Source organism: Bombus vancouverensis, chromosome 18 (genome assembly GCF_051014615.1).
Source record: "Bombus vancouverensis nearcticus chromosome 18, iyBomVanc1_principal, whole genome shotgun sequence".
Classification (NCBI taxonomy): Eukaryota; Metazoa; Arthropoda; class Insecta; order Hymenoptera; family Apidae; genus Bombus; species Bombus vancouverensis.
This window is the reverse complement of record NC_134928.1, coordinates 2734537-2755620: the sequence shown is the minus strand read 5'-3', so window position 1 is coordinate 2755620 and position 21084 is coordinate 2734537. Positions and strand designations below refer to the sequence as shown.

At 44.2% G+C, this 21084-nt stretch overlaps 1 protein-coding gene across 5 annotated transcripts in view; it reads right to left on the bottom strand.

The window, feature by feature from the left end:
* Antp (homeotic protein antennapedia) overlaps nucleotides 1-21084 on the bottom strand; it is a 166482-nt gene that overhangs the window by 114094 nt on the left and 31304 nt on the right. Inside the window, exon 1 of one of the 5 annotated variants that reach the window (XM_076626296.1) lies at nucleotides 6033-6147. The exons of the other annotated variants lie outside the window; for them this stretch is intronic. The gene's annotated coding sequence lies outside the window, so the exon portion shown is untranslated. Of the gene's footprint in view, nucleotides 1-6032; nucleotides 6148-21084 lie in introns of those variants that run through there. 5 annotated transcript variants of the gene reach the window in all.

Sequence of the window (21084 nt, the reverse complement as noted above, 5' to 3'; positions counted from 1 at the left end):
TAGCCCCCTCTCAATAGCAATGGTAGATAAGCGAGGCCTAAAAAGGGCCAGCTTCGAAATCGTCTCGGTAACTATGGAAGGTCAAACGACAACGAAAAGTCAGGAGGAACAACCGCAGCACGCTGTAAAGCCATAAATCTACGCTTTGGCGTTTTTATACGGCTGAAAAAACCTGGAAAAAGAAGACCCTGTAAAAAAAGAAGAATGTCCAATCGAACAAACCGTGTTGGAAGTCGTAAAACTCGTTACAAAGTCATCGTACTTCTCCATTGACGAACCAAGTCCTACACGATTTTACGGCCGATTCGTGATAGATGGAAAAACCAAAAGCCCGTACAAAATTCCTTGTTTCCACCGGCACTCGAAATAAATAAAATGGAATTTGATTGAAAGAGCATTGTCAAATTCTATTTAATTAGTTGCTAAATCGGATATATTTCTACGACTATGCGAAATAGAGACAAGCGAAACACGATTGAAACAACATCATGAAATATTATTTAACCGATCGCTAGATCAAATACGTATAATTCTACCGAATGAAAGATAAAAAAAAACCTGATTATAAAATCGTTGTAAAACGTTATTTAACCGATCACGCGATCGAACAGAATTTTATGTTACTAAGTAAAATAGAGAAATGTAGTCTGGATAGTACTCGACGCAAAGCAGTTTATTAGAAACAAAGCAGTTAAATAGAAGGATCATCGCTTCGTACGTGGAATTGAAAGGGGCGAGCAGCAATTGACGCTCGGGGGCGTCAACCTGCACTAAATAAATCACGCTGATCGACCCGGTGATCGGTAATCAGAGGAATAAACCAGCCAGCCGTACGATAAGATAGACTCGGTCGGTGCAATCCGGCGGGATAATTATTTTGCTGCATCGGTCAGGTAAACTTATCGCGCGATGCTAGATAATCAAATCTCCGGAGCACATTTTCGTGCAACGTTTGGAAGGATAAGGTGGTAGTGGTGGGCCTGGCCGGTCCAAGGTCGGGTCGAGCAGCCCCTGCACTCATAAGCGAATGAGGACAACAGTCGGTCATCGTAGCGGCCGTAAATCAAGCGTTGGCGTTTTTCGGCTGTGCTAGCGCAGTTAAAAAAGAAAAAAAGAACGAGAAAAAAAGGGAGGCGTCGGGGCAAAAACTCCGCTCTGTCCGGCTTGTTATAAGCGGTCCTCCGCTCGGTTAGCCAGCCGGATGGCGAGGCAAGCCTCGAGCGTGGGGTGAGGTGGGTCTTAAAACGAGAGAGTCCGACGCGACGGATACAACGAACAGGGTGAAGGGAGACAACGCAGAGAGAGAAGAAGAAGAAGAAGAAGAAGAAGAAGAAGAAGAAGAAAACTTTAGCAGGAACAATGCCTAAAGTCACGGGGAAGAATGCGGTCCGTCGGGCTACACGAGGATACACGAAGGAACTTCGTGGGTGCCCATTGGTCGCCCATCGATACTCTTCCCAACGGGAAGACACACGCGCTCTCTTCCCGACCGGCGACAAATACATCGGAGAATTTACTGCTTCGCCGATCGTTACGTCATTTGGCCTCTTTCAAGCGAACCGTGCGGCCGCGTTGCTCTCGCGACTCTTTGTTGTCGATCTGCTGCGCGAGAAGTCGACGCCAATGACGTAAATGACGCCATGTTGCTTCGACGATTATCGTTTTTTTTAATCGCCCAACCACGCGGATAAAAAGAAGATCCGGATCTGCGTGTTGTTCGTGTCCGATTAGAAGATAGCCGGTCTCGTCATCCGATTCTATTTCTTCGCGTGCTGAACTTGAGGCAGTATCGGCGTAACGTAACTCGAAGAAAAAACTTGCAGGAAGATTGTCAACGGTGGAAGAATGAGAAACCGGTGCAGTCGAGGTATGGTACGGCGGAAAAGTAGCAAATTACAAGCGCGTGTACGGAGCGACGCGTTTCGTCGTTTCTCGCGTGTTGCCCGATCGTTCTCCAGATGATCGTGCATCGATAAACGACGATTGTGCAATTGCTACCCATTGTACTCATTTGAGAAGCGGCGCTGCTATGAATACAATAGTAAACGTTTCAAGAACAAGACGTAAGCGGCGCGGACACACGATGCACAACGTGTATCACGGTAGCCAACCGAGTGGGGTTTGCTGAAATTTTTATGCGATAAAGCACCTAGCGAATCGTCGACATCCTCTAGTATGGCTGTATTTAGTCGTAATTGCAGATTATCTACCCTGTAATTGCCGCCTCTTTGCGAGCTCGTGTCTAATCGAGCATCGAGCGCTCAATTTGCGAGAACATTAACACGAGCGATCGGTCGACGAAGACGCAAATATGATCGAACGAACGAGTTTCTATACAGACGCTCCGGCGTGTTCCGTAATTTTTGCCCGTTACAACGCGTCGTTAGGCAACTCGCCTCTCGATCATTAAGTCCCGGATAGCCCTTCATTTAACGAATTACGCGAATTATAATACCCTTGTAGAGTCGATGAAGTCGACCATAGATGGCAGCGTGACTTCTTTACACCGGGCTACACTGCACACGCCAACCAAGACAGAGAATTACCGTGCTAACGCTAATGTCACCCTCGCGGTGAGATAAGAAGCTCGAGGCGATTTCACCCTCTTCGTCCCTCCGATACTTTCTTATCCCGTGCCAGGATCCTCCGCTTGAATTATGAGGGCGATTTTTATTATTCGCCCGCGTCTCTTCCTCCCGTTTCTTACTGTCAGCCAACCCTCCTTTTTCTATCTGCCAGCGCTCATAGGCGCCGACTCGTGGAAACTTTGCTCTGGGAAAACGAGGGTAATGGAGTTCAACACGAAGTCGAAGCTAGATAGAGAATAAAAGAGGAAAAGAGACGTAGAACGGTAAAGTAGGAACAAATTGATACGGAGAATTGAGTTTCGAACGGCGTAATTTCGGGTCGCCCAAGGAACAAGCACGATACGTAATTCAGCGATCCAGGTAAAACGATTGGCAAACGGGAATCGAGAATAGTTCCTCATACCATCGGTAATTACAAGAGGAAGTAGACGAAGTAGTTTAATCCGCAATCACTGCTCTCGCGAAAGTTTATAGAAAAGTTTTGTAGAAAATTCGGTATCGTTGAATGGTGTCCGATTTGAAACAGGTTACAGATGATTTCTTCGTTACGTTTCGTCCGTTTCTCTGCGGCGAGGTAATCGCGCTCGATGTTGAAAAAATTGCCGAGCGATTAAGTGGAGACCTCGTCGAGCGCGGATGATAAAGCGAAATGGGATAGTCGGTAATCGGCAATGGGCCGAAAGACTGTCGAGCCACCCCGTAAACAACGTTACAGTAATGTACTCCCGCGGTGTTCACCCCGTCGTCGTGCCATCTCTCTTCGGCCGTTCACTACACAGCAACTATAATAGCGGCGTTACACCGTGTAACCAGTGCAACTCTTACTCGCGTTCGAGCGTGCACGCTCGCACACCTACGTACGTGTAGAAATAATACACGGGTTTCTAACGCGGTTGTATAAAGTGCAGAAGAGTGGGGAAATGGTATGTCGGTGCACGTGTATGTGTACGTATCATGGGGGTAGGTGGCGGGAGAGGGGAGACAGAAAGAGAGAGATAGGAATAGGTAGAGGGGGATGAAGCACACGCGGAGAGTTATGATGCCGCACAATTAGCAGTTCGTGTGAGAGAGATCGATCGCTGCCGAGAACATACATCAACGGTGTAAACGCAGGACACGTATCGCGTTTATATACGCGGAAACGCGACTGTTCGTACCTCCGCCTATATAGTACGTGTCCACCACCACCACCGTCGGTGTGATGAAACTTTCGAACTACCCGAAAATTTGTGTACTGTGCATCGCTGTTTTTCTGCTTCTATTGGATATACGTTTCCGAAGATTAGAAGTTCATGGTATCATAGACGCAACGGTTAAAGTATTCCGAGAATGGAATTACACAGGATAGAAATTTTACGTATAGGATATGTCTTTTTATAATTTTATATGTTAGTTCGAATCTTCATGCGGCTTGAAAGATATTTGAGGGGAGGAGAAACATTTTTATGTATATTTTGGTATCTTGGACGAAACATTCTAGGAATTATTTCATCCTGTGTTCTTTGCCACATTTTCAAATTGTATCTTTGGCTAGAAGAAGTTTTAACGCTTTGCACTCCGAATTTTATTTTATTTGGTGTTTCGTTAAGTGTTTTATTTGAAATTTACTTCAACTAAAAAGTAAGACAATTTAAATAAATAAATGAGGAAAGAAATTCACCTAAGTACCAGTTTTATTCGCACTATTGTTGTATTTCGTAATTTTTAAGTGTATATCTTAATATAGCTTTACTTTCGCACGTTTCACAAAAAAACGCGAAACTCGGCCCGAGATAAAAACTGGTGTCAAGTCACACTCGAAGTGTTTCATTTGAAATTTACTTGAACTAAAAAGTAAGACAATTTAAATAAATAAAGGGGAAAGAAATTCACTTAAGTAGCAGTTTTATTCGCACTATTGTTGTATTTCGTAATTTTTAAGTGTATATCTTGATATAGCTTTACTTTCGCACGTTTCACAAAAAAACGCGAGACTCGGCCCGAGATAAAAACTGGTGTCGAGTCACACTCGACATAGGAGTGCAAAGGGTCAAATGTAAGAAGAACGCTAAAGAATCGCAATATTCGTAATTTTTCATTCAGAATATTAACAGTCTTTTCGTTGGTTAAAACGAAAGCAACAGTATCGTATAAGCGTTATTTACAAATAATATAATATGTATTAATGTATTATACGTATTAATATGTAATATTCTACGTAAACAATATGAATACGTAGCTACACGGGAGTAAACAGAAGATTCCAATAGAAAAAAACTCACAGTGTCACGCCAACGTTGTTTTGGTTCGCTAGGCTTCAAGGTAAACAAACTCTGAGCAAAACATCGTCGCAGTTACTTGTAATCGTACACCGGAGATATGTTTATAGTTTCTGTAACACCACCGATCGACGCGAATAGACGAATGTGCGCTCTCTAGGACGGTCATTGTAACGACTTTGTACAGTCGACTAGCGAGCGTAGAGTCGAACACATTGAACGAGCGACGATTACGACCGGCATATACTATCTCTGTACAGGTATTTAAAATGATTTTAATATACTCTGACTATTATAATTTTATCATTCGTGTGTTTAATAATATATCATCGGAAATATTTCTGTATTAACTTTAATATTCGATATTTTACTATGCGAGTTGTTTCAAACATAACAAAATTCTAACTTTGAAATTACACGGACGAAGAACCTTATTCATTGGGCGTCGCTCGAAAGAGGCGAGCTGATGTTTTGTCAATGGAGGTAAATTAAACGATCGCAAAATTGCCGTGCCGTTAACACTATGAGAATCGCGGAGTGGGAGGGGTAGTAGGTTGCTTGTAAATGCGTCGATCCGTCATGTTATCGTTACTTCCGTTTACGCTTCATTAATTTTAATTAATTTCTATAGCCGTTCGTTCGGCGACCGTCGATGATTCATTTCGACCGGGCTATTATCCCGTGTTTTTAACGGATCTGTCGTAAATGAACTTTCGCGAATTTGCGCGGCGAATTAAAGCGGGGGGATGCGTGCCCTGCGTGTCGAAAAACCCCATTTACATTTGGTGGACCGCGTAATTTATCGACGAGAGTAAAGATCACATAAACCGGTGGAAAAATAATATTTAGTCGAGGTGCATGAATTTTTGGGAATTTCGCCAGAGGAAAATAAATGATTATTTACGCATTACTATAGAATATCCGTGTAAAGATAGAAAGTACAAAGGAAAATTTCCCTTATTTCTACGGTGGCTGTATATCCCAAGAAGAAATACTCGGCGTCACAGAAAACAACCATAATAAATCAAAAAATCATAAATCTATATTTCCTTCTAATAATACGACCTTTAAAAGGTCACGAATATCTTCGCTTCTAAAATATTCCACGCACAACTTCCTCCTTTCAAATAAACAACAAAGAAGACAAAGCCAATGAATTATTAAATTCTAAATCTCCATCGATTACCTGTTTTCGATGCGTCCCATTGCGTGAATTAACGCAGCAATCGTGTTCTATGCAGCATCACCACATGCAAGATGATTTCGCGAATATGTCGGTCACTCGTCACACGCGGTAAAAAATAAACTGTCGCATATTCTACAAGCGAACGAACTGTGCGCGCGTTTCGGTAATAGATAACACTGCGACCGTTACCCTTTCTCTCTCCCTCTCGCTCTCTTTTTCTCTCTGTGGTGCACGGCAGTATTTCTCAAGGGCGCGTGCCACCGGGCTAAGTTACGAGGCGTTTATGAGCCATAAGCGATTCCACGGGGTAGATAGAGTTACTTAGACGAGTTATTTCACTACTTTCGTGTGGATGGCGCGAGTAGGACGGGCTAAGTTGACGCGTCTTACGGCAGCCCGGCTCGGCCGGATCAGAAGGACCGCCTGCGACTGCCTGATTTACTATGGTGGACCCAACGTGCCATGGACCCGCTCTACCCCGACTGCTATGATGGGATTTTCTGACGGGGGTAAAAGGGGGACTGGTTAGGATAGAAGGGTAGGGGTTGCCGGGGTGGGGCTTACGAAATTGTGCCGGAACCGAGATCCAAGCTTGTGTGTTTTACGTGTCACCACGAGCCAACTCTTCCACCGGATATCTACGTAGCTTTTATTTTCTTCTATTTTCGTTTATGTTTATTTTTGTCCGTACACGACTTTTCCGTGGCCCTAAAGGTACTCGGGTATATTTTACTGCATAGAGTACGTAAACTTTAGCTACGAAAGTTTAGATTCAAGACAAGAAGAACACATTTGAGAGACATTTATTTTAAATAGATGTAGGTTCCGTAGAATCGCAGTTACTATTTTCAAAATTCTTCCTCGGAGATTCTTTCAGATCGAAAGAATTATTTTGACAGACGAACGTGTAAAACGTTCATCGTGTAGTAGGTTCGTAATGACGGGAACGCGAATCCTTCTCCCATATTTCCCTCGCATAGTTACACGTTGGCCGTGCGCTTTCATTCTTACTTAGCGGCGACGAAAAAAAACCAGAAGCGCGACATTCCTGCATTACGTTATCCGACGCATCGAGTTGCCTTTTTTTTTCCCTCGCTCGCCGCTTACCTAGAACCGTTTGCCCTCGTCTAGAACGCCGGATTCGGGCCCCACGAACGGCTCATTAAAACTGTTCCTTTTCCGAGAAAACATTTTTTTTCATTTTTATCAGATGTTCAAACAGGACGATCGGTAGATGGAAGAGTTCTGTTAACCATCTGATAATTAAGTATCTAAGAAAAAATCAATTTTATTTTTGACTTTCACAACGTACTCTTTCTTTATTGAGATATGTATAATTTTATGTCCTAGACTAGGTTAGGTTAGCTGCGTTAGTAGCGATACTTTGATGTGAATGTCAGCGCGTGCAAGTGTGTGTGCGCGCGGTGTCTCGAAAACGAACGAACGTAAACTGATAGGTTAAGTCGGATATGGAAGAAAATGGCGAGACGCGCGCAAATGTGTATCGATGAATATCTTTGCAATCGCTTATCAAATAAATATACAACTATTGTAATATGAATTCTAAGTGTAAATTTAGTATTCCTATACTATTATTTCGACAATTAACGTGCCAAATTCTCAACATTCTTATAAATTTCATACGTATAATATTAAACAAGAGGTGGATTCGTAACGCAGAGAAGGCGAATCTTTATCATTTATATTATCATATAAAAAAGATTCAACAGAAATTTAATCACGAGGCTCACGCCGTTTCGTAATATCAGCCGCGGCAAAAATTTCAATAACTTTCGCACGCGGAAGCAATTGACGCGGAAACGCCCCTCCGCTGTCTTTAATTTCAATTTGTAATTCCATCGTTGGCTACCGAATTACGTGAATTCTTCGAGTCAATATCGTGACCATGGCTGGCAGGGGCGAACGCATATTAGAATATTTAATGAGCCGAAATTTATCGTCTTGCCGGAGCACCTAGTACTTTTCACTATTTCCCAAAGTATTAGGGCGGAGTTTGGGCCTAGAACGGTACGCCTCGCAACCCTCCTCTAAATAGATTATGGTCGCACGCTCGCTGCCTGCCACTATGGAATCCGACGACAATAGCCCCCAGGGTGCAACCCTACGAAACCTCGTAAGCATGCGAGCACAAGGTAATTTTCCTTTTTTTCCTATTCCTGCGCACGCACAGTCTTTTCACGGGCCGATGGATTCCTTTGCTTAAATTAATAGCATTTATATGCCAACGGTGCATCTTGTAACGTCCCGACGCCTCTATTCCGACGCTGACATATGCGCTACCACGATATTCACAAAGGGTTGGAAACCATTCGAAAGGGTTAACTTTTAATTGTTCGGACGGTTGGATTTCTCGCAATAATTTAAACGTTATATAATGGAAATTCAATGGATGGAAAATTTCAAGGGCAAACAGAGAAGATGCCACTCGACGATCTTTTCTTTCGAGCGAATTTCAGTTTAGTCGAATAGAAAGTCGAAAATGATGATTTATCTTCCAAACGAAATATACAGGGTGGTTAGTGGTGCAAACGGAAAGGGGGTGATTCTAGGCGAAAAAAGAAGTCGAAAATGTAGAATAAACATTTTCCGTTCGAGGCTTTGTTTTCGAGAAAATCCACTTTGAATTTTCGCTCGGTACGCCTGCACGTTGTCTCGATGGAAGAATTAAAAAGAAAAAAAAAAATTAAAAAAAATATTTTTGTACCACCGGTTACCAACCACCCTGTATGTTGGACGATGTTGAGCGATGTTTGCGTTTTGTCGATAGTACTGGACCGGTGGTTGATTTTCAACACGGATACGCTTATCGTGGACAAAGCGCACTCGACGTCGAGACAGTTCGAACGATAAGAAGGAAACTCGAAGCCGGCGAGGTTAATTATTATTCAACTAAGTAAGATCGCGATAAGAACGAACCGACTAGCCCTAGCCGGTTTCGAGCATCGGCATGCGAATTAAGCAATCATAGACAGCGCGGTGAACGCGCCATTCGTCACTCACTGTCAACCGAAGTTTCGTCGTGAGCAGCATCGTTTGCCAGTTCTGTTAGAATTTTATGTAAAACGTTGTAGCCATGTAGCGGTTGCATAATTGCGATTTAGCACGCGCTGACTCGAAACGCAATTGCGATCTTTTTATTCTCATCGTCATAGGTTGATTAAGTTGGGAAAAAAGATTTAATTAACTCGTCAGTATCAAAGGCAGCCGAATTAAACTTTCGGCTGGTTATCTTTTAACGGTCGCGGCGGCTCCCCTTTTCGTGTCCGGCCTAAGATGCAGAACGAATCTCTTGTGGATTGCTCGCGTGTCGAGAGATGCAAAATCCACGATGCTGAATATGCTTCCCACAGTTAAATCGCTCCCTAAATCCCGTAATTTTCGAATTGGTATTATCGGATCGATAGAAGCCCGTTACGAGCAACCGGTCATCAACTGCGATAGAAGCGAAACGGGATGAAGACGTTGAGTCCGGTTCTCTTCACGCTTCTCACGACCGTTTCGCCTTCTTAAAAAACACAGCTGCAGGCATCAGGTTTCAGATTACTCGGCTAGGCAATTTTTTGCGACTAATTTTTTCATCGTTCCTTTGGATATCTCGCATCGTTAATTGCAAGGATGTCCTTTGGGTTTCGTTTGCGCACGATTAGAACGGAACAAAATCTAAAACGAGGAATATTTCGTCACTTGCAACAGGAATTCTAGAAAACGAGAACGAGGAAGAAATAGACGTACGTTGAAACATGTTCGAAAAATTCCAAGTACGCGCTCTTGCAGAATGTCAATTATCGTTTCTGACAAGAATTCAAGAGAATCAGTACAAAGAAGAAGAACAGCGATGCAGGAAATTATTCAAAAAATACCAACTATTGGACTGGCAACTAAGTGACTGCGGATTCTGCCATTACCACCTAATGACAAAATCCGCAATCACTTAGTTGCCAGTCCAATAGTTCCATTATTGCCCCCTCGTTATCTGTGTTGTTGCAATTATCCATTTTTGGAATGATAGGAAAAAACAATTATGAAAACAAGTTGCAAAGGCAAATGGAGGAGGCAATTTTTCATATGAAAGTCGAAAATGTATTGTATTAGGTTAGGTCGATTATTTTTTCCTCTTTATCTGTCTCATTACAATTATCCATTTATGGAACGATAGGAAAGAACAATTATGAAAACAAGTTGCAAAGGCAAATGGAGGAGGCAATTTCTCGTGCGAAAGTGGAAATGTATTAGGTTAGGTCGATTATTTCTTCCTCTTTATCTGTCTCGTTACAATTATCCATTTTTGGAACGATAGGAAAGAACAATTATGAAAACAAGTTGCAAAGGCAAATGGAGGAGGCAATTTCTCACATGAAAGTCGAAAATGTATTGTATTAGGTTAGTTCGATTATATCTCCCTCTTTATCTGTCTCGTTACAATTATCCATTTTTCGAACGATAGGAAGAAACAATTATGAAAACAAGTTGCAAAGGCAAATCTCGTGCGAAAGTCGAAAATGCATTGTATTAGGTTAGTTCGATTATTTTTCCCTCTTTATCTGTCTCGTTACAATTATCCATTTTTGGAACGATAGGAAAAAGCAATTATGAAAACAAGTTGCAAAGGCAAATCTCGTGCGAAAGTCGAAAATGAATTGTATTAGGTTAGTTCGATTATTTCTCCCTCTTTATCTGTCTCGTTACAATTATCCATTTTTGGAACGATAGGAAGAAACAATTATGAAAACAAGTTGCAAGAACAAATGGAGGAGGCAATTTCTCGTGCGAAAGTCGAAAATGTATTGCATTAGGTTAGCAACTAAGTGATTGCGGATTTTGCCATTAGATGGTAATGGCAAAATCCGCAGTCACATAGTTGCCAAGCGAATGCAACAGTCCGCAAAGAGAATCTTCCTTTCAAGTATCATACAGATATCAGATCTTGTAGCGAACGAGCAAGTTCGATTACACGGTGGCAGCGCGAGCCGCAGCATCGCTGTCGAAGTAACTGGCCGGCGCAATTAGTCGGATGCATCAATCTGAATTCGCGGCGAGCTTTGGACTCGATGGTTGATTGGTCCAGCTAGAATTACACCGCGACAACCACGCTCTCGGTTGCCGAGATGTAATGTTGTCTCGACTAACGACGAGAAACCAGTATATTAACCACTGCGTATTGCCAGTTCTGTCAGACTGGGTCGACTCTGTGTACACATGGCACCGTGTACAGAAGAGAGGCTGTGCAGGACGACTGTAGACAGGTGGCGAGGGATGAAGATGGGCCAAACAGAAGGGGCTTGATATCGTACCTGGTGCACGGTAACACGGTGCCGGTGCATTACGTAACAGTAAACTCCGTATTCAGGATTAGGCGAGCACGTGTAGAACGTTAACGCGCGTTCTGGGGCTGCTCGGTTGTATCCTGGCGCGCTGTTACGACCGACACCCCTCTATCGCTTGACAGGCTGAGAGGAGCGCGGGAGGGAGGGAGGGAGGGACGGAGGGAGGGAGGGATGGATACAGTGGCAGTGGGATGACAAACGACATCACCGGTTGGCACGGCGTTACGATGCCGAGATCCATAACTGTCATCGCTTCTAAACTGGATCTCTGCGAGAATTCAGATTGCCCGAACGTACCTCGCCGACAGGTTGCGAAAATCGCGAAACGTGTTGAGTGATTGAAACGTACGCGTCGCGATACAACCGGTGATCTATTGACCGGTGATAACGAGATGGACGCGGTGGAAAGACTTGGAGCTACGAAATGACGGATCCCCTGCCCACTACAGCCGTCAGCCTCGCGTCTTCCACAGCGGTTCGTTTGCAATATGATGGCTGTTAACGAACACGCGATAGACCGGCGTTGCTAGTTCTCCTATCAAGATATAGCGTGACCTTGGAGAACAGATAATTCTGATTCGTTAATAACTTCAATATGACACGAATATCGCGGTATCGTGGACAACTGGCCTAAGAAATATCGGCTGAACCGTAAACAATGTTGCGAGGAAGCCTAACTGCTGACAGGCCATCAACGTGTCGTCGCTCCATTGGACGAATTGTTACGCGGAAGAACGACCTATGTGACCCTGGCTTCGGACCTGGTGGGCCTATGAGAAAATTCAAAGGGAGAAAGACGAATTAACAGGGAGTCGTGCGTTGAGAAGTCGGAGAGTGTCGTCAGCGTTGTCGAGGAGGGTGGTCCGCGTGAAAGAGAGTCGTAAACTGTTTAACTGTCTTAGTTACAGCACATTGTTGTATTTGGTTCTATAACGTTAAATAACCATCGTTTCTAAATAAATGCAAAAATCCTACGATATTTATGGAACATCGACACGAAGGCCAGGATAATTCTCATACAATATACATGTTCCTGAAGAGTACCGTATATCGAGACTCAGGATTACTAAAGCTAGTAGAGAAAATTAGATTCCAAAAATGAATAACGTTAGAGCAATGAATAAATTTGTCAGAACGATTATACGTAGTAATGTTAGATGAATGAGAGGGTGACGAATCGTTTTTTCAATTACACCGTGTTAATTAAATTTGAGCGCCGCGACCAGCAAGCTCTGCCGTGATACGACACTATTATTCTTAGTAAGTTCGTGGTAAGAAGCGGTGGCGCGCGTCGGGGCAAAAAGTTCAGCACACTTTCGTTGGTATCGCAAGAAGGGGAAACAGGTAAGAAGAACAGGTTGGCATAGAGGGTAATGGAACACGACTTCTCGTGCGCTCTCGCGAAAGAGGGAGAAGGCAGGCGAAGCAAGTGCGACCACAAGGCCGCAACCGCAGTGTGGGAAGTGAAACGAGCCGAGTGGCGTAGCTTTTAATGGACTGAGGGAAACAACATTAAGTTAAGAGCAAAGCAGGGTGTGAGAGTCACGCGGAAATAGTCGTGGGCCGCGCTGGACCCGGCCAAAACGGTGCTGAGCGAGCCAGATGAGGTGCACTACGATTCATAAACCACCAATTGCCCCGTGGACTCCGTCTCTAGGACGTTCCGCGAGCTCCAGAAACCATTACCACCTAAATATCGCTCCTTTTACCGTGTATTTCTGTCGAGAATTGCGCATCTCGATAGCCGAAATATTGTTACACGAACACTAAATTTACACTTGGAATTGATATTAGAATAGTTATACATTTATTTGATAAGCGATTGCAAAGATATTCATGGATACAAACTTGCACGCGTCTCAGCGCTTTCTTTCATATCCGACTTAACCGATCAGTTTACGTTCGTCTGTTTTCGAGACGCCGCGCGCACACGTACCTCAGCACACCGATAGCCACACACGAGTATCTGTACTACGCATTTGAGCCAGTCCAGCACAGAAAATTGTACGTATCTGAATAATTTCTTAACTGTCTGCCGAGATTCTTGTGGCTTTTCAGTCAGAATCGTAATATCATGGGAACAGTGTATCACGCAGACGTCCTCGAGGTATCGGCGGAACAAGATCTTGCGAGGAGTTCGACGTAGCAGGGGACACGCAGGCAATTTATCGAATGATAAATTCCAGCAAGATAGGATCACGGTTAGATTAAACGACGATTCTTACTCGCCCTACCGCTTCTACCACCTACGCCATCCACAATCCCCGAAGCAGCGAAATTAAATATAGGGGCCGAATTGCAGTCGCGGCTGCGGTGATATAAGCTCCGCTCCTCTTCCCTCTGTTGGTTCTCCAGCGACGAAAAAGTGGTTGGAGCATTTCCACCGCCACAACTGTTCGCTACTTCTTTCGCCCTTATCTGCCACCGCAGACTTTCCCCTCTACTATCGTCTTGACAAACACCTCCCCCTTGTATCTGAAAGCCACTCGTCCCGGCAACCCTCCGATTTAGATGCTGGCCCTATGGCGGGGCAACCGCTATCGCGCAAAAAACGCCGCTCCTCAGATAAGCAATAACAGTGGGCCTGCAGTATCAACATCCGCTATCCAGCCAATCCCAATGATTTACCTATTTTCCATTGGGAGAACTGAAACGTATCAGCGTAAAATATGAAAATACAATGCTCGCTGGATGGAAATAGCGGCGAGCTGATGACAAAACTGAAAACGATGGATCCACGTCAGCTTTCCTATGACCGTACTCGAAATCATTCCACGAAGAAGAGTCAGGTATTCGAAGGTATTGTGGCACTCGTGAATGCCGACTGCGAAACGCGCAACGGCCGTTTTTCTCGGTGGGATGGGTAGCGCGATGGCGGCCGATAAACGTGGCCGGTTGAAAATCCAGGATTCACCAAGGCGATCCGCAAGATAACGCTAATTCCGGATATTTCGCACCCCGGACGGTGATACGTCGAGGCCGAGGACTATGCCCCGCTAGACATACCCCTTGCAACCCCTATCATGGGAGTAAAGGGCGGCAGCGTGAGCAGGGTGGACGAATGTGCGGGTGAGTGGAGAGCGAAAAAGGGAGAGAGGAAGAGAGATAGAGGTGAACGGAGCAGAGCAGCAGCGTGCTGCCCGCACCAGGCGCCCCTTCGCATATTTCACCGGGAATTTACGAGCCTCGATACGACAGGGAAATTGCAAGAATGGCGGAGTAATCTATCTCTCCTTGCCTCCGTGGGCTCTCTCTTCTTTTCCCAGGTTCCCTCCTCTCTCCAGCACCCTCCTCTTCTCGGACGTGCGCGAGCGCAAGCTAGCGCGCCCACGTAAACGTTCCCTTCCTTACTACGCGTAGCGTGTACCGTGCAGAAGCAAGAAAATTCCGCTATCTTCCCCTCTCCGTGCAGATAAAAGAGATTTGTCCAACCGGTCCGAGTTACCGCGACCACCTAATTGTGTTATCGAGATAACCAGTCGATCCGTTATTCGCTGCCAAAGGATTCCGGCATCGAAGTCACGGAGCCAACGGCTTCCTCTACATCCCCCGGAGACTCGTAAATGTTCATACTTGTCGCGTACTATGGCGCTCCGGAATAATCAATGCAACCTTTGAAATAACGTCGAATGGAAAAGAACAGAGCGAACCGAACGTACGATAATCGACGAAAGGATTCGAGCTGCGAGCATTCAACAGCTGGCGAACCTAATGGGGTAGAAACCATCGAAATCCACGGTTTCGCTTCTCCGTTTAAACTCTTCCGCGCAACAGGGGTCCAGAGCCATTGATAAGTTAATTAATTGCCGGGATATATCCGGTTAAGCGACGTGTAAATCACCAACCGGTCAAAACAGTAGGGACCGGCAACACGTGCTTCACCCTCTTATTGCGTAATAATTGCGCGGAAGAGTGCCATGCCAACTCTCGCCGTTCTGCTTTATCGCCATTTTCCATCCTTCAACCCGCCAGCTGACTAACGACTGATACGTTGCTGCACGCAATTGCACGAGATGGACCGGGTTTCTGCAGCCTTCTGAAGGCAACGCAAACAACCAGTCTCGGTATTCCACTGTTTCTTCTTTTCTATTCACTATCCACTGTTTCTTTCGTTCTTTCCCCACTGTACAATTTGTCCGTTTTCGTGGCGTCATCATAGCCGGGCCAAAAGCAGTGGTCCACGATTGGTCCAACCAATGAGCGACCAGCCAGCAACCGGTCAGAAGAAGGCTCGTAACGCTGAAATCACGAAACTCGAACACGTCTAGGTACATGGCTCGTGCGCTAATTCACGTGGAACCGCGTTAACAGATATTAGCTAAACACGGTTCGTTGTGTTCGCACAATTCCATGGAAATCCTCAAGGCAAGCCGCACGTGTATACGTGTGCTGAAGTTGGCTGCGAGTCGAACCAGCGAGGCAAGGACCGCCAATACGTCGGCGGAAATAATTACGCGTAACGTAGCCGGGTTTCCTCGAATTCTACATGTCGAGTTGAAGAACACCTCTGTGTCGGACGCGAACCTCTGGATAAGGGGGTGGGCGAAAGGGATGGTTTGGGGCAGAGACGGGCTAGTCGAGGGAAAATACTATAGGTAACGGTACTTGCTGTACATGGATAATACATAGACAGAGGAAGGGAAACCCCCTGCGCTACGGGTTAGCGTGTAGCTATATCTACATAACGTAGTGTAGCGTAGCCGCGGCCGCCGGTCGGTTTAATTTAACACAGCAGCTGTAATCCCATCCATTACGGCCGCGGTAATATACGATCGCTCGAGATTCATACTCCGTTTTTTCACTAATTAACAGACGGGACAAATCGCTCCGCCGATTCACCTCTCTCCGCTCGGTAGCGGCCCCAAGCCACCCCCTCCCTGCGGAAAATGGCGCGCGCGCTCTTCATTCTCTTCTCGTGCAACAGCAACAAACGCTTTGTTTCTTCAGGCTAAAATTTACCCGCTGTTTTACACCAGTTTCATTCGGCCCATCATTTTCACCCGTCCGTTCGTTCATTCGCTCGCCACCGTATATACGTACAGGGTACACGCTATCTATAGATGTGTAGATACGCTCGTTCTCCGACTCTCTCGTCGCTCGTTAAATCTCCTCTAGCACAATATTCGCACGTTCAGCCAGCCTCCGAAGCTTCAGCGACACGCTCGATACATTCAGCAACGGAGATCTGACGATGTTTATAGACTGACCGTTTGGACGACTCGAGGAAGGTCTCGTTCAGTTTCCGTACGGCAACGAGAGATGTTGGTTCGAGAGATGGATATAGCGTTTAAGTGTATAGGGTTGTCGGGAAACTTGAACAATTTTGTTTTATATTATTTTATCGAATTTGGTGAACATTTCGTTCTATTTCTTATACTGGGTGGTTGGTAATTGGTGGTACAAGCGGAAAGGGGGTGATTCTAGGCGAAAAAACAAGTGGAAAATGTGGAATACAAATTTTTCGTTCGAGGCTTCGTTTTCGAGAAAATCCACTTTGAATCGTCGCTCGGTACGCCTGCACTTTATCGCGTCTCGTTGGAACGGATCTCACCGTAGATCGTTGTCTCGATTGACGTTATTTTTTTCATTTTTTAAATTTTTATTCTATATCTTCGACTTCTTTTTTCGCATAGAATCACCCCCTTACCACTACCAGTTACCAACCAGCCTGTATAAACCGATATAGAAGAAAGAAGATCGTGCGTCTATTATTTCCCTACAAAGCGAAAGAAACTTTCCGGACGACCTAATAATCGAAATATTCCGCTATATTTGGTAAATGTAATATTTACAATAACGCGGAATATTATTTCATAAAATCATCAATAGGACTTTCTTATTGCCTCGAGCCTCGTGCGGATTAGCCGAGACGACAATTAAATTGATTAGCGAACAGAAGGGTAGAAACTTGATAATTTAGCAAAGTAAACAGACAGGGTAGTTTCAAGTTGTTCGAACGCAGATAACATGATTAATTTGAAGGTTTCGCTGTTACTCTTAGCTTGTAACCAGTGTGCGAAGTTCGCTGTAGCGTGCAATTGTATAGATGTGCACCGCGAACGAGTGTTTTCCCAGAACACTAAACCTCTTGAAAGCCTCAGAATGAAACCGGAACACTTCACACTAGATACCATATCGACACGTTTTTCTTTCTACGTTTTCTAATGAAGTTGAATCACCAACGAGACTTCTTCCTGCACAATACTAGAGTATAGTATTTAAAGCGAAGCGAAACAACGGGGTTCCTTATCGTTGCGGTGGCGGTCGTTTTTCTCACCCGTCGAGAAGAATAATTAAGGATCATCGATCGATCATTCCGCGCAAGCATCGCGATCCCGTGGCGTTCGAGCGGCCCGGAATGCTATGAAGTAATAACTCTTGCGTCAATACAGGAGGCGTGACGAACGCGGCAGGCCACCGATCGTCTCGTAAAAACCGATCCGAAAGAAATAATTAACGCACGTTAATCAACCACTTGGTCGGTGAAATTGGAACGTTTCTGTGGCGGGGCTCGAAGAAGCACTCCATTAAGAGGACTCGAAAGGGGAAGGAAGAATTTGCGAGAGTGATTTGTGGTACGCCCTCCAGTAACCAGTAACACGATAGAGTGATAATAAATACCTTTAAAAACGATACGCTTTCATCCTGACTTTAATCGATCTTTAATCGACGAAATTTAATTTACAGACGAGTTCGTATTAACGCACTGAACGCAGTATCGATACTGTTGGCAATTTTGCATCTCAATAGCCGAAATAATAGTATAGGAATACTAAATTTACATTTAGAATTCATATTACAATAGTTATATATTTATTTGATAAGCGATTGCAAAGATATTCATGGATACACACTCGCGCGCGTCTCACCAGTTTCTTCCATATCCGACTCAACCGATCAGTTTACGTTCGTTTGTTTTCCAGACGCCGCGCGCACACATCCTTCCACACACTGATATGCACATACGAGTATTACTACTACGCATCTAACCTAGTGTAGCACTTAAAACGATACAAATGTGGCGGCACTCGACCACGGAACTTTGCAACGGCTTCGCGACACAATGCGCTATACCTTCAAAGCGTAAGGTCGACACGCCTAATGTTCCATCGATATCCCTACGGCTCTTTCACCGAATATTCGGAAGATCGCGTACGCGGCAACCGTGGCGGACATCTAATAAACGTGTGCGTAGTGGAGATATGGAGGGGCAAGAAAGAAAAGAATCCGTTTACTTTCCAAAGATTCACTCTGCCCCGAGCAGCGAAGTGTGAAAGGTCAGCGGATTAGCGAAGCAAACACTATTACAAATACGTGATTATAACTCTTGATAGTTAATCGTTAATCGTTAATTGTTGTTGGTAGTTAATCGTTATTTGTTGTTAATCGTCAATCGTTATTCGTTGTTGATAGTTAATTGTTAATCGTTAATTGTTGTTGATAGTTAATCATTATTTGTTGTTAATCGTTAATCGTTGTTTGTTGTTGATAGTTAATCGTTAATAGTTAATTGTTGTTGATAATTAATCGTTATTTGTTGTTGACAGTCATTCGTTAATCGTTAATTGTCGTTGATAGTTGATCGTCAATCGTTAATTGTTGTTTACAGTTAATCGTTAATTGTTGTTAATCGTCAATCATTCCTTGTTGTTGATAGCTAATCGTTATTTGTTGTTGATAGTTAATCTTCAATCGTTAATTATTGTTGACAGTTAATCGTCAACCGTTACTTGTTGTTGATAGTTAATCGTCAATTGTTGTTGATAGTTAATCGTTAATTGTTGTTGACAGTTAATCGTCAATCGTTACTTGTTGTTGACAGTTAATCGTTAATTGTTGTTGACAGTTAATCATCAACCGTTAACTGTTGTTGACAGTTAATCATCAATCGTTAACTGTTGTTGACAGTTAATCGTTAATTGTTGTTAATTGTTAATCATTAATTGTTGTTAATCGTCAATCATTAACTGTTGTTGATAGCTAATCGTTATGTGTTGTTGATAGTTAATCATCAATCGTTAATTGTTGTTGACAGTTAATCGTCAACCGTTACTTGTTGTTGATAGTTAATCGTCAATTGTTGTTGATAGTTAATCGTCAATTGTTGTTGATAGTTAATCGTCAATTGTCGTTGATAGTTAATCGTCAATTGTTGTTCATAGTTAATCGTCAATTGTTGTTGACAGTTAATCATCAATCGTTAATTGTTGTTGACAGTTAATCGTTAATTGTTGTTGACAGTTAATCGTTAATTGTTGTTGACAGTTAATCGTCAATCGTTATTTGCTGTTAATCGTTAATCGTCGGCCGTAGATTGTTGACTGTTGATAGTTGATAGTTCAATAAACCTTCTTGTTGAACATCAATTTCTTGTGGGCACCTTCATAAACAACCGTCTCGCATATATCAATAGATACATACACGTTCCTTTTCAATATTTTCCAACAATCTAACGCGTAGACGTTTTGGAATAAAAAACAAATGAAATTTTGTTTAATAATCGTAGAAACTCTGCCGCATTGAACATGTTAATTTATAAACGGCCCATAATTCCCGGTCGTTGTAGACTAAATTTAAACGACTTTCCTGCGGTCAACGCGATAAATATTTCTAATTACAGGATTTCGACCAGCGTTATTTGTACGTATCTGCAAGACGAATACTTTCACGTAACGCGCAGAGGAACAGCGTGACGAGGAAAATCGAGGAAGTTTCATGGCCTGCGCATCGGTGTCGAGGGTTGCAAGCAGACGCAGAGGTATGGCAAGCACGTGGCACACGTGACTACACGGCGCATAAGGCACTCGAACGTGGATATGGAGTGCGAAGATGAAAGCGGAAGACAGCGCACGAGAGAGGCTCTCTGTACGGCAAGGGGGAATCCAGGGTGGCCGGAAAGTTGTCGGTATAACGCGAGCCGCTTCTGCCGGTTGTCGAGTCTGCGCATTCACCCGGCCGGATTTAATTGGATGGACACCATCGCTCGGTGCTTAATTAACTAATTAATTTCGCGCGGGATACGAACGCGCGGAAAGATACCGCCGCCTGGTCTCTTCGCTTTTAATGACTTTGGTAGCGCGCGTTTTCCAACTTGAAAATTCCATCCGTTCATCAACCGAATGAAAAATATGGTATCTAAAGCGAATGGGGATAATAGGAATACGAACGAATTGAAAGTTCATTGGAGAAAGACACACGGAAGGAAGATTATTCGCGTGACGTGACGGCGGTCGTTTACGGAGGAAAACATAAATAACCGTGGCGAAGACAGACCACCGTGCGAATTTAAAAGCGTCCCGCTCAGCGGCGCGACCGCGTAAATTCGTTCCGGTTTAATTAAATTTAAATGATTGTTTCGGCTTTCGATTCAAGTGGCCGAGCTCGTTCGTCACCGGGGGACAAGCGAACGCTAGAGTCCAGTAGAAGCCGCCATTTATCAACGGGTTCGCATAAATCGCCGATATGAACATCCGCGCTGGTCTCTAAGCTCGCACGCGCGTATACTTTTCGTCGGGACGCTTCCTGCAATTATAACGAGGCCCATCTCGCGGCTGAGCGCCACCTTTGTGTCGTCTGTAAAGAGAGAACGACGGAGGTAACAAGCGCTGTCCCCTTGTCCTTAGCACCATAGTGTCGTTCATCGTGTTAAAGCGGCCGGGCAAAATTTTCGTTTCATAAAACACATGTCACCGTCGCCGCCGTGGCGC